General features: G+C 39.8%; 1 pseudogene; it reads right to left on the reverse strand.

The window, feature by feature from the left end:
- Positions 1-6,285: 6,285 nt before the first annotated feature.
- On the reverse strand, positions 6,286-7,720 carry LOC133663428 (transcriptional activator protein Pur-alpha-like; annotated as a pseudogene).
- Between the last annotated feature and the right edge of the window lie 2,182 nt (positions 7,721-9,902).

Raw genomic sequence — 9,902 nt, forward strand, 5'->3', positions numbered from 1 at the left:
TTAAGTTTTCTCGTTTTTGACAGACATGATGGGGGAGTAAGGGAGCCAAATAACGATGTGTTTGAAGCAGAAGACATAAAACCCAAGATTTTTTCTGTTTCATTTCGGTCGAGGGAGAGGAAGACGCCACACTTTACTTTGTACTTCTTGCTAGTCCTAACAGAAATGCTATTGTGACATCCAGTGGACACATTTAGAACAGCAGTTTCTTTCTTTCAAAATACTTTAATACTTGGCAAACTCATCACGCGGGCCGCATAAAACCTGTTCGCGGGCCTGATCCGGCCCACGGGCCGTACGTTTGACATCCCTGCTCTAAATGACCATCCAAAACCTGCCAACAATTCTCTATATGCATATAGTGACCTGAATATTAACCAAACATTAGCGATGTTGTTATTATAAACGCTAACACAGACAAACTATTTATAACGGTTAGAATGATAACACGCAGCTAAGAACCCTTGTGCTGGTTTATTGTGAGCTGGCCGCGATGTCCTGCTGCTTCCGCATCATCGCGACTCGACAAAGTTGTTCTGGATTATAGATCATGCCTCTCATAGGAGCATTTAGCCATAAATGTAGAAGTTGTTCATCTGTGACATTCAGTTAATACACATAGATGGAGACAAACACACGCAACCAAAGACAGTGTTTGCAGAGACTTTTTCTTCTTAACCCTTCGTATGCATGATTAATTTGTAGGGTTGGGTATCGTTTGAATTCGAACGACTCCGATTCCGATTCCAGTTCTTTGTTTCGATTCCGATTCCTGCCGATCCTCGGTTCCGATTCTTTTAAGAGGCAGGGTCAAAAAAAAGTTTAGGATATTTTAAATGAGCTAGCTAACCTACAGTCTTTCTGAATGAAATAGTCTGACATTCTCCATCAATTTTAATTCTATTAACTTTTTATGAACTTTACTATAAATTCCTCACAGGGCTGTTTTCAACTACAATATAAATATCAAATCTATGAACTTGAATATAAATATTATAAATTATGAATACATTTTCCCAGGGGTACACTTTCCTCAAGAGAGCTTTATTTTTGAAAACCTCATGAAAACACATTTACACACACGTGTATGATGCTGCAGGTACTTAAAAATGTTACTGTGCTCCCACTGATGGGCTAACCTGGTGCAGAAAAGCAAATAAACAATAAGAAACAACTTGCAAAACCCAGTCCAGATTAGCAGCAGGTACAGTATAAAATCAGACAGTTCTTGTTTAGGAAAATGACCATATCCGCCTTCTCAGGCAGGATGCGTGAGCGTTCTGGACAGATAGTGTCTCCTGCTGTGGAAAATACACGTTCACTGGGTGTGGAAGAAGCTTGAACGCATAAATAGGAGAAAGCGCGATCTGACAGCAAAGGATAAGTCTTTTGTTGGTTCCACCGGACCACCACCATGCAGCAGGGTCGTCAGACATAAGTATCGGTGGAACGTCCTGGTACATCTGCAGCTCTCTCTCCACTCGTTTGTTGATGGACATGGAGCTCTGTTATTTTGCGGTTATTTCTTTTTTTTTTTATAAAGTAAAGCCACACTTTCGACCGCCGACGCCCGCTATCCATGCTTGAGCTTGACGGACTCGCTCAGCTATGCTAACACTTCCGGGGGTGGGCGCTTCTTCGTTGGTGCTCAGCGGCTTCTTCTTCCGGTTCGGCAGACTTTTTTTTTTTTTTTTCTCCGGTCGGCGGACTGGGTATCGAAAATAGGAATCGAAATTGAAACTTTTGAACGATACCGGGAGAATCGGAAAGTTAGTCCCGGTTCCAATCGATACTCGATACCCAACCCTATTAATTTGTCATATAAATGGAAAGATATGGACATCTTATCAGTCCTCATCGCAGTAAGAGCAGACATTGTACAGTAAGGTATCGTTTTATTATGTTTGTAGTTTGTAGTTGCCCCCACCCCCCCATTGTTTATCACCCCCCATTGTTTACCTGTATCTCACCTTTTTTGTAAGGGGCGCCGGAAGTTGGCAGACCCATCAGCGATCCTTCTGTCTCCCTGTAATGTTTGTCTGACCTTGAATGGGATTGTGCTGAAAATTGTAATTTCCCTTCGGGGATTAATAAAGTATTTCTGATTCTGATTCCGTATTCCTTGTTTGGCACTTAGCAATACTGCTAGATGATGCTTAGTGTTTCACTAAATCTGGATCTGTTTAGCAGAGCTTCTAAAACGTGTAGCTCATCCTCCTTATATTTAGGATCGACATCATGAGTTTATGGATCAAAATTCTTCCCAAAGTAAGCGTTGTTGGCTCTCACAAAGTCTGCATGATTTGCATTGTTGTTTGTGATGAAGGGATCTGCGGTTCCTACCTCTACATCACGCGATGACATGTCTGGCTAGCTCATTATCTTTCAAAATGGCTCAGGAATCTCTGTGAGATCAATACTATTTTGATAATATCTGTTTACTCGCAAACTTTGTAAGTCTTTCAGTGTCATAAATAGCTTAAATAAAGAGGCGCCTTGTTTTTCTACTTTACTGGTACTTTAAAACAGGCCAAATAAATGTTGAAAAAGGCCCCCAAAAAATGTGAACGCATCATGACACGAAAGTTTCCCTCTGGTCATTTCCTGAAACTTGCCAGCCCTGAATTAATTAACTAATTAATTAACTAGTTGTGCTGGTAGCTCAACTAGACACAGGTTAACCACTACACACTTAAATATGAGTAATTAAATGAGCAGTTGCACGTAACTTTGAATTTATGTTAGGTTCTTTGCATTTACAGGCGAACTAGCTTACGAAATACTAGATAGATAGATAGATAGATAGATAGAGATGCAAACACAGAGGTTTATACGGTTAAATGTGAGGATGAAGAGACCAGAACAAGCTCGCACATGCAAAAAAATTGCATATGTAGGACTAGTGAATGAACCAACAGCCCTGACAACAATGACTGAAGTATATGTGTTGCTTATTATTTCCTCTTTCATTGATTCCTATTTTCAAGTCATGCTTTTTTGTTTTTGCTACACAGGACTGTGTGTCTGACAGGCTGGTCAGCAACACCGGGGCCCCGCAGGGCACAGTCCTCTCCCCCTTCCTCTTCACCATCTACACCACCAATTTTCATTATCACTCAGAGTCCTGCCACCTTCAGAAGTTTTCTGATGACTCTGCGATAGTGGGGTGTATTGAGGATGGTGATGATGAGGAATATAGGGCACTGGTGGAGGACTTTGTCACATGGTGTGGAAAGAACCATGTAGTAGAAAATTTGCCCTAGGGTTACCCCTCAACTGAATGCATTGGGAAGGACGTGACACATAAGGGGTCAGGTCACCCTGACAGAACTAGTTATGTGGTGGGGTGATATTTGAACTTTGGACAGTTGCATAAGTTGTTGTTTTGTTAGACTCAGACCACAGGAAGGTTATAAATTAATGCTGTGGACCGATACGGGTGTGCATTCTTTCTAATTCCTTTGAGGGTGCACCATCTTTCGTCTCATGAGATACTGTCTGTGTAAACACATGTCTTTCCAATCCAACTGTGTACCATCTGATTGGGTAAATAAACTCTTATAACCAACTCTCTATTGTTCCTGTTTAAGACTCTGACTTTCCCACTACAACCACCTCCAGCTTAATGTGACGAAGACCAAGGAGCTGGTTGTGGACCTGGGAAGGAGGAGGAGTTCTCCGGCGACCCCTGTTTCCATCAGGGGGGTCGATGTGGACATGGTTGAGGATCATAAATACCTCGGTGTACACATGGACAACAAGCTGAATGGGTCAAAACACGCTGAGGCACTCTACAAGAAGGGACAGAGCCGCCTCTACTTCCTCAGGAGACTAGGATCCTTCAACGTCTGCACAAAGATGTTGAAGATGTTCTACGAGTCGGTGTTGGCGGGCGCCTTCTTGTACGCCGTGGCCTGCTGGGGCAGCGGGCTGAGAGCGAGGGACGCAAACAGACTGGACAAGTTGGTTGAGAAGGCCAGTAACGTGGTGGGAGTGGAGCTAGACTCTCTGGCGGTGGTGTCAGAGAGGAGAAGTCTAGCAAAACTCCTAGCCATTATGGACAACACCTCCCACCCACTACATTCGGACCTTGCAGAAAGAATGAGCACGTTCAGTGGAAGGCTCAGACTCCCAAAATGCAACACGGAACGACACAGGAGGTCCTTCATAACGATAGCCATCAGACTGTATAATGCATATGTTTCTTGACTGCACTTAAATGTAGAGTATATGTACAATATATTTATGTTATTTATATATATATTATATTATTTATTTATTTATTTATATGTATTATTGTCTATTGTGAGCGAACTGTGGTGCTGAATTTCCCCCAGGGATCAATAAAGTACTTTCTATTCTATTCTATTCTATTGTCAAAATCATACTTGTCTTTTTTTAAATAATTTTTTAAAGCATGATTTTTTTGTGTTCAACAATAACATAAATAAAATAATACATCATTATTGCTCTTATCCTTATCAAACAACACTACATCTGCAGCTGCCATGAGAGCAGAATCATCAGATGGAGCAGCAGACCTGTCAGGAAGATGATGGTGACACAATGGACAACATGACCTGCTTGCAGGAGGAGAATAGAAAGTGAAAGGAAGAGCTGATAAGCAGATCACTGAAACATGTGGCTTGAAGACTGAAGACTTAGCATAGGCTGATGGAAAATTGGACATAAAAGAAAGTGTTGTCCTACTAGCTGTCACACTGAAAATGTCTGCATTTAACAGGTGGTGCAGCCAACTCAATACAAAGGATGTGGAGAAACAAGGCAGCTATCTCACGTCACGATGGACGTCGAGCAAGTTGTTGGGTGTTTCCACTCCAACTACACATTTTGTGTACTTGGTGTGGTCCATTTAAAGGCGAGGACATGACTTCACTAGATACGATTGTGGTGTATCCTGTGCTTTGACTATATTGTGCCAGAGTCCTGTTTTGAAGCCGTTATTACAATGTACACGTCAATCAAATGTCATTAACTTGTAAATGGGTATACAGTACTAAGTTGTTTTCTCTTCATATTTCTAAAGATTGTTTCAGAAGTGAAGTGTTTTTTTTTTCCATATATGAAAATGAAAAATAAAAAACACAAAATGACTTGTAAAGGTGCTATATAATGAAGTGTACAAAAGGTTGTAAAACCTTGCGAGATGAAATGAAGCACTAATTGCACCATCTCTAGAGGACCGGACTGAAATCCTGCAGGGTATGGAATGAGTAATAAGGCACATACAAAGTATCAATCAATCAAAGTTTATTACATCATGAGTGTCTCAAAGGGCTGCACAAGCCACAATGACATCAGATCCCACATCAGTTTAAGAAAAAACTCAACCCAATGGGACACAATGAGAAAACTTAGAGGGGACCGCAAATGTGGTCCCCTACACACACCCCCTAATAGTGTGAGAATCCAGTCCATAGCGGGGCCAAACAACTGTAGACATCGGCAGACAAGTAGAAATCAACAGATACATTTTTATTTCCTGGCCGATACCGAGACCAATTATTAGTAGTCAAAGAGGCACATATCCGATATTTGGAGCCGATATTCATTAGCATTAAAAGTTAACTAATCATGACTAGTATCGACAGTAATTAGCTTGACAAGGCTTTACGTTTTTGTTTTTTTTAATACTGGTTGTTAGGGCCATGAATGCAGGGCCAGTATTACAGATACCAATACTTCTTATTTGTATCACTATACATATTTGTGATCAAAATTTAATACAACAATATGAAACATCTAACAATATCAATATAACACAATTATTTGTTATTGTTTGGGCAAAAATAAAGTCAGCAGTACAAAATAACTACACAAAAGCAAAAAGACAAATCCTTTGACAATAATAAATTAATAATTTTATTTACAATATATTTGAAGAGTGTGCACAGAAACTCAAACCCTACTCAGATGTTTGTGAAAATAAACATACAGAAAAATGATGATCTTGACGCGCTGGTATTAATTTGGTACCGACAATGCTCTGGTATCTTTAATATCTATTAATGATGCCATTTATATAATTTACTGTTGACTCAGTAATGAATGGAACAGAACTTCAGATTCCCACAAATTCCTCATATATATATATATATATTTTAAAGTTAAGGCTACCGTGCAGCCATAGATCAAACTAATTGGTTTAATCGGAGATACAATTAACTTAAATTATGTTTTCTGTCAGAGACAACAGCTGGTTTCTGGTTTGTCTACAGTATATTCCTACTATACGTTTTTATCAAATGCACAATAATGACTGAATTGTGTAAAAAAAAAAAAAAAAAAAAGCTTAATATAACGAAATGCAAAACACTGGACGGCGCCCGTGGCCAGATCTTTGTTCAGAGTCAGACAGCGTTGATGCAGGAAGTAACCACTGAGCTAAACCAGTGTAACAAACACGCCTTCAACTGGTTCTTATAACTACGCAGCTGTATGACGTCAGAGGTCTCAAAAAGTACAGTAAATAAAAGTATATTTATTGCAATAGTTAACATACGCTCTTTAGTAGATGAATATACAAACAAAATAAATATTAATTTGTATTATTTTTACTTCATCGATGCAGAAACACTTTTTGATAGTGTCTGTATTACTGTACATTCCCCAAATGTTTGGCCCTGTTTCCTGTACAAATGGATGTCCTGATCTTGCTGGCTGCAAAACAAGTTTCCATAAGGTAATAAAGTCGCTAAACCGAAGCTAACCTCACCTTACGTGGTATCAAATCATCAACAGCTTTAGTGCAGTATCCTATGGGTGAGGGCGGACCTACGTCACTTTCGCCTACCAATCCCCTAGCAACCGGGAATTCGTTGAAAACAAACCAGCTCACAGCGAACACAGCATTGACAGAAAAAGCATTTAACGAGCGTTGTGGCTTGGAAGTCGGCGCTAAATCCTTCATTTACGCATTTTTACTTATTCGCATATCGTGTGAAAAAACGAAAATGTATTATTTGCGTCAGACTCGTCTCAGTGAACTTTAAAGCTTCTCAGGCTTAGCTTAGCTTGCTAGTTAGCTTAGCTTGCTAGTTAGCTTAGCCTGCGCGCTACTAAGAAAGAGACGCGGAAGTTATCAACAACTTTGTGTGAACACGCCGTACTTGTTGGAGCCCACGTCGAAGAAGAAGCGCTTGTTGTCCACAGTCATCGACGAGCCCTCCGGCAGCTCCGCGGGCTCCTCGTCCACGCCGTAATCGTCAATAAGTTTGGCCAAAGCGTCGCGGAACTCGATAAGTCCCTGCGCCGGGAGCGCGATGGTCTGACCCCAAGCCGGGCCCCCTGTTCACGGTCTGCCGGATCCTCAAGAACCGTCCCCGCTGGTTCTCTTTCAGGTCCTTGTAGTACTTCCGATTCTCCCGCACTAGGAACTCGCTTTTCAGGGCCCGCCGCGGCTCATCCTGCACCATGCCCGGGTTGTTGGGACCCAACTGGTCGTAGTGTTCGATGAAGTCCCCCAAGTAGTCGCGGAACTCGACCGCCACCGACATAGACAGCGTGAGGCGGCTCTTGTTGCCACCGGCCCCGACTTCGGCTGCGAGCCATTTGTCTCGTCTCTGTGGGCTTTTATCACGCTTTGGCAGAACAAAATACAACCTTTGTTTTCCCTGTTTCCAGTTGTGGTTAGCACAACCAAAAACAACACAGTTTTTCGGCATTTTGGAGGCAGGATGACGGGTTTAACCAGCGTAGGTCGACAGGTTAAAGAGTAATGGCAACGGTTTGTTTTCAACGCCAGTCTGGTTGCTATGGCTCGAAGAACCCGTATGTAGCTCAGTTGCCCGGATGTCGGCCCTCACCCGCCCTTGTCTGACAAGTAAAGGTGGACATTGATGTAGTTCATATATCAACCGGTAGGAGTCACTGCTGAATCACCTTTATGTAAAGGCTTTAATGTCTTGTGGCTCACGAGGAATTTGACGTGCTCTCTTTGTGCAATGGAAGAAACAAAGAAATAATCAACAAACATTTGCCATCCAAATATTTGAAAAAAACAAAACTTTCTGAATAAAAAAAAACACTGGACATCGCCCGTGGTTTGATCCCGGAATGGGAGAGAGAAGTTGCGAATTCTGAAAGAATTGATACTAGTCGAAGTAACCACTGAGCTATACCAGCGCAATTTTAGTGATGTGCATATGGACTTTTATAGACAATCCTACTAATGTTTTAAAGTACAGTTTGAAATATGCTATACAATTTTGAAACAACCCTAAATACTTCAGAACAGAGTAGTGTTACTGTGTTTAGTTCAGGTTGTGTTTGTTATGGTTTAAACGTATTTTGAACATACAGATACAATATGATACATCATATAATCTACATATGTTCATTTATCTTTACATCATGTTCGAAAAGGAGTAGGAAGAAGCACATATGGATTTTAAAAGTAAAAACGTTTGCCATCCAATTATTGAAGTGGACATTGTCGATCCCAGGAGAGATAGCAAATTAGCAAACTCAAACAAATGTTCCAAACTGAGAACACTGAACTAAACCGATGCATACAATCATGGGAATATTCTCTCTCTTATAGACAACTATGTACTGTTAACGATTTTTTTTAATAGTAAATGAGAAACAGGAAATGTTTTATACGTAGACTTAAGTAATTGATAACGTAGACCAGATATTCCAATTTATTTTGGGACATGTAGTCATAGTTTTTATTTTTTTTATTTTTTATTTTATTTTATAAACCTTTATTTATAAATTGCAACATTTACAAATAGTTCAGAAATAATAATCAAAATAAGTACAAAAACAGTACTAAACAGCGCCAGGGGGTTGTAAACTCAAAGTAATGCAAAAAAAATAAAATATATATATATATATATATATATATATATATATATATATATATATATATATATATATATATATATATATATATATATATATATATATATATATATAACAAAGTGCAAAGCCATAGGCTCACACAATTTCAGTAAATATTTTAAATTTGGAACACAGCATCATAGTTTTCACAGCTTTTTGGTTGTTAGAGGTAGAGAGTGTCTTAAAGTAGAGTTCTAATTCTTTTTTAAAGGCACAAAAAACAGGTCGGGTATTGAGAAACTTACATTTATGAATATAAAACTTAGCCAATAGTATAATGAGGTTGCAATGGTAAAATTTCTTTTCAAATGTGTTTTCATACAGTGTAAATCCAAATAGCACATCTTTAAAACAAAGCACAAATGTGTCATGAATATTGTCCAGGATGAAATGATAGATGCCCTGCCATAGTGATCAAGTGCTTTCACAAGTCCAAAAAACAGGTGGTAAGCAGTCTCTGGATGCATGTTACATAAGGTGCAGGTAACATCAATGTCCTAGCTCGGTTGGTAGAGTGGCCGTGCCAGCAACTTGAGGGTTCCAGGTTCGATCCCCGCTTCTGCCATCCTAGTCACTGCCGTTGTGTCCTTGGGCAAGACACTTTACTCACCATCCTTGCCGAATCCCAGGTTTTAATTCGAACCTTGGAGATGTGCCATAATTTTAGCTTTATCAAGCTATTACCATTGCAGTACAAAGTCTTGATTGTTTTGCGGAAAAAATTTCCGAAGCCAAATTTGTCAAGTGTCTTGAAGATAAATTAATGTTCGATCGAGTCAAAAGCTTTGTAGAAGTCCAAGAAAAGAAGGAAGCCTTCATCATTAATGACCTCTGGGTAATCCAGTATGTCAAGTACAAGCCTGATATTATTCGATATGTGCCTCCCTCTCATAATCCTGACTGTGTCTCATCAATTATGTCATTCAGAACCAATTTTAAACGTTTAGCAAAAATAATAGCTACAATCTTATAGTCATTGTTTAGAAGGCTAATTGGACGCCAATTATCAATGATTAGTACATCTTTGTTTGGTT

The sequence above is a fragment of the Entelurus aequoreus genome, linkage group LG13, assembly GCF_033978785.1.
Source record: "Entelurus aequoreus isolate RoL-2023_Sb linkage group LG13, RoL_Eaeq_v1.1, whole genome shotgun sequence".
NCBI classification, from domain to species: Eukaryota; Metazoa; Chordata; class Actinopteri; order Syngnathiformes; family Syngnathidae; genus Entelurus; species Entelurus aequoreus.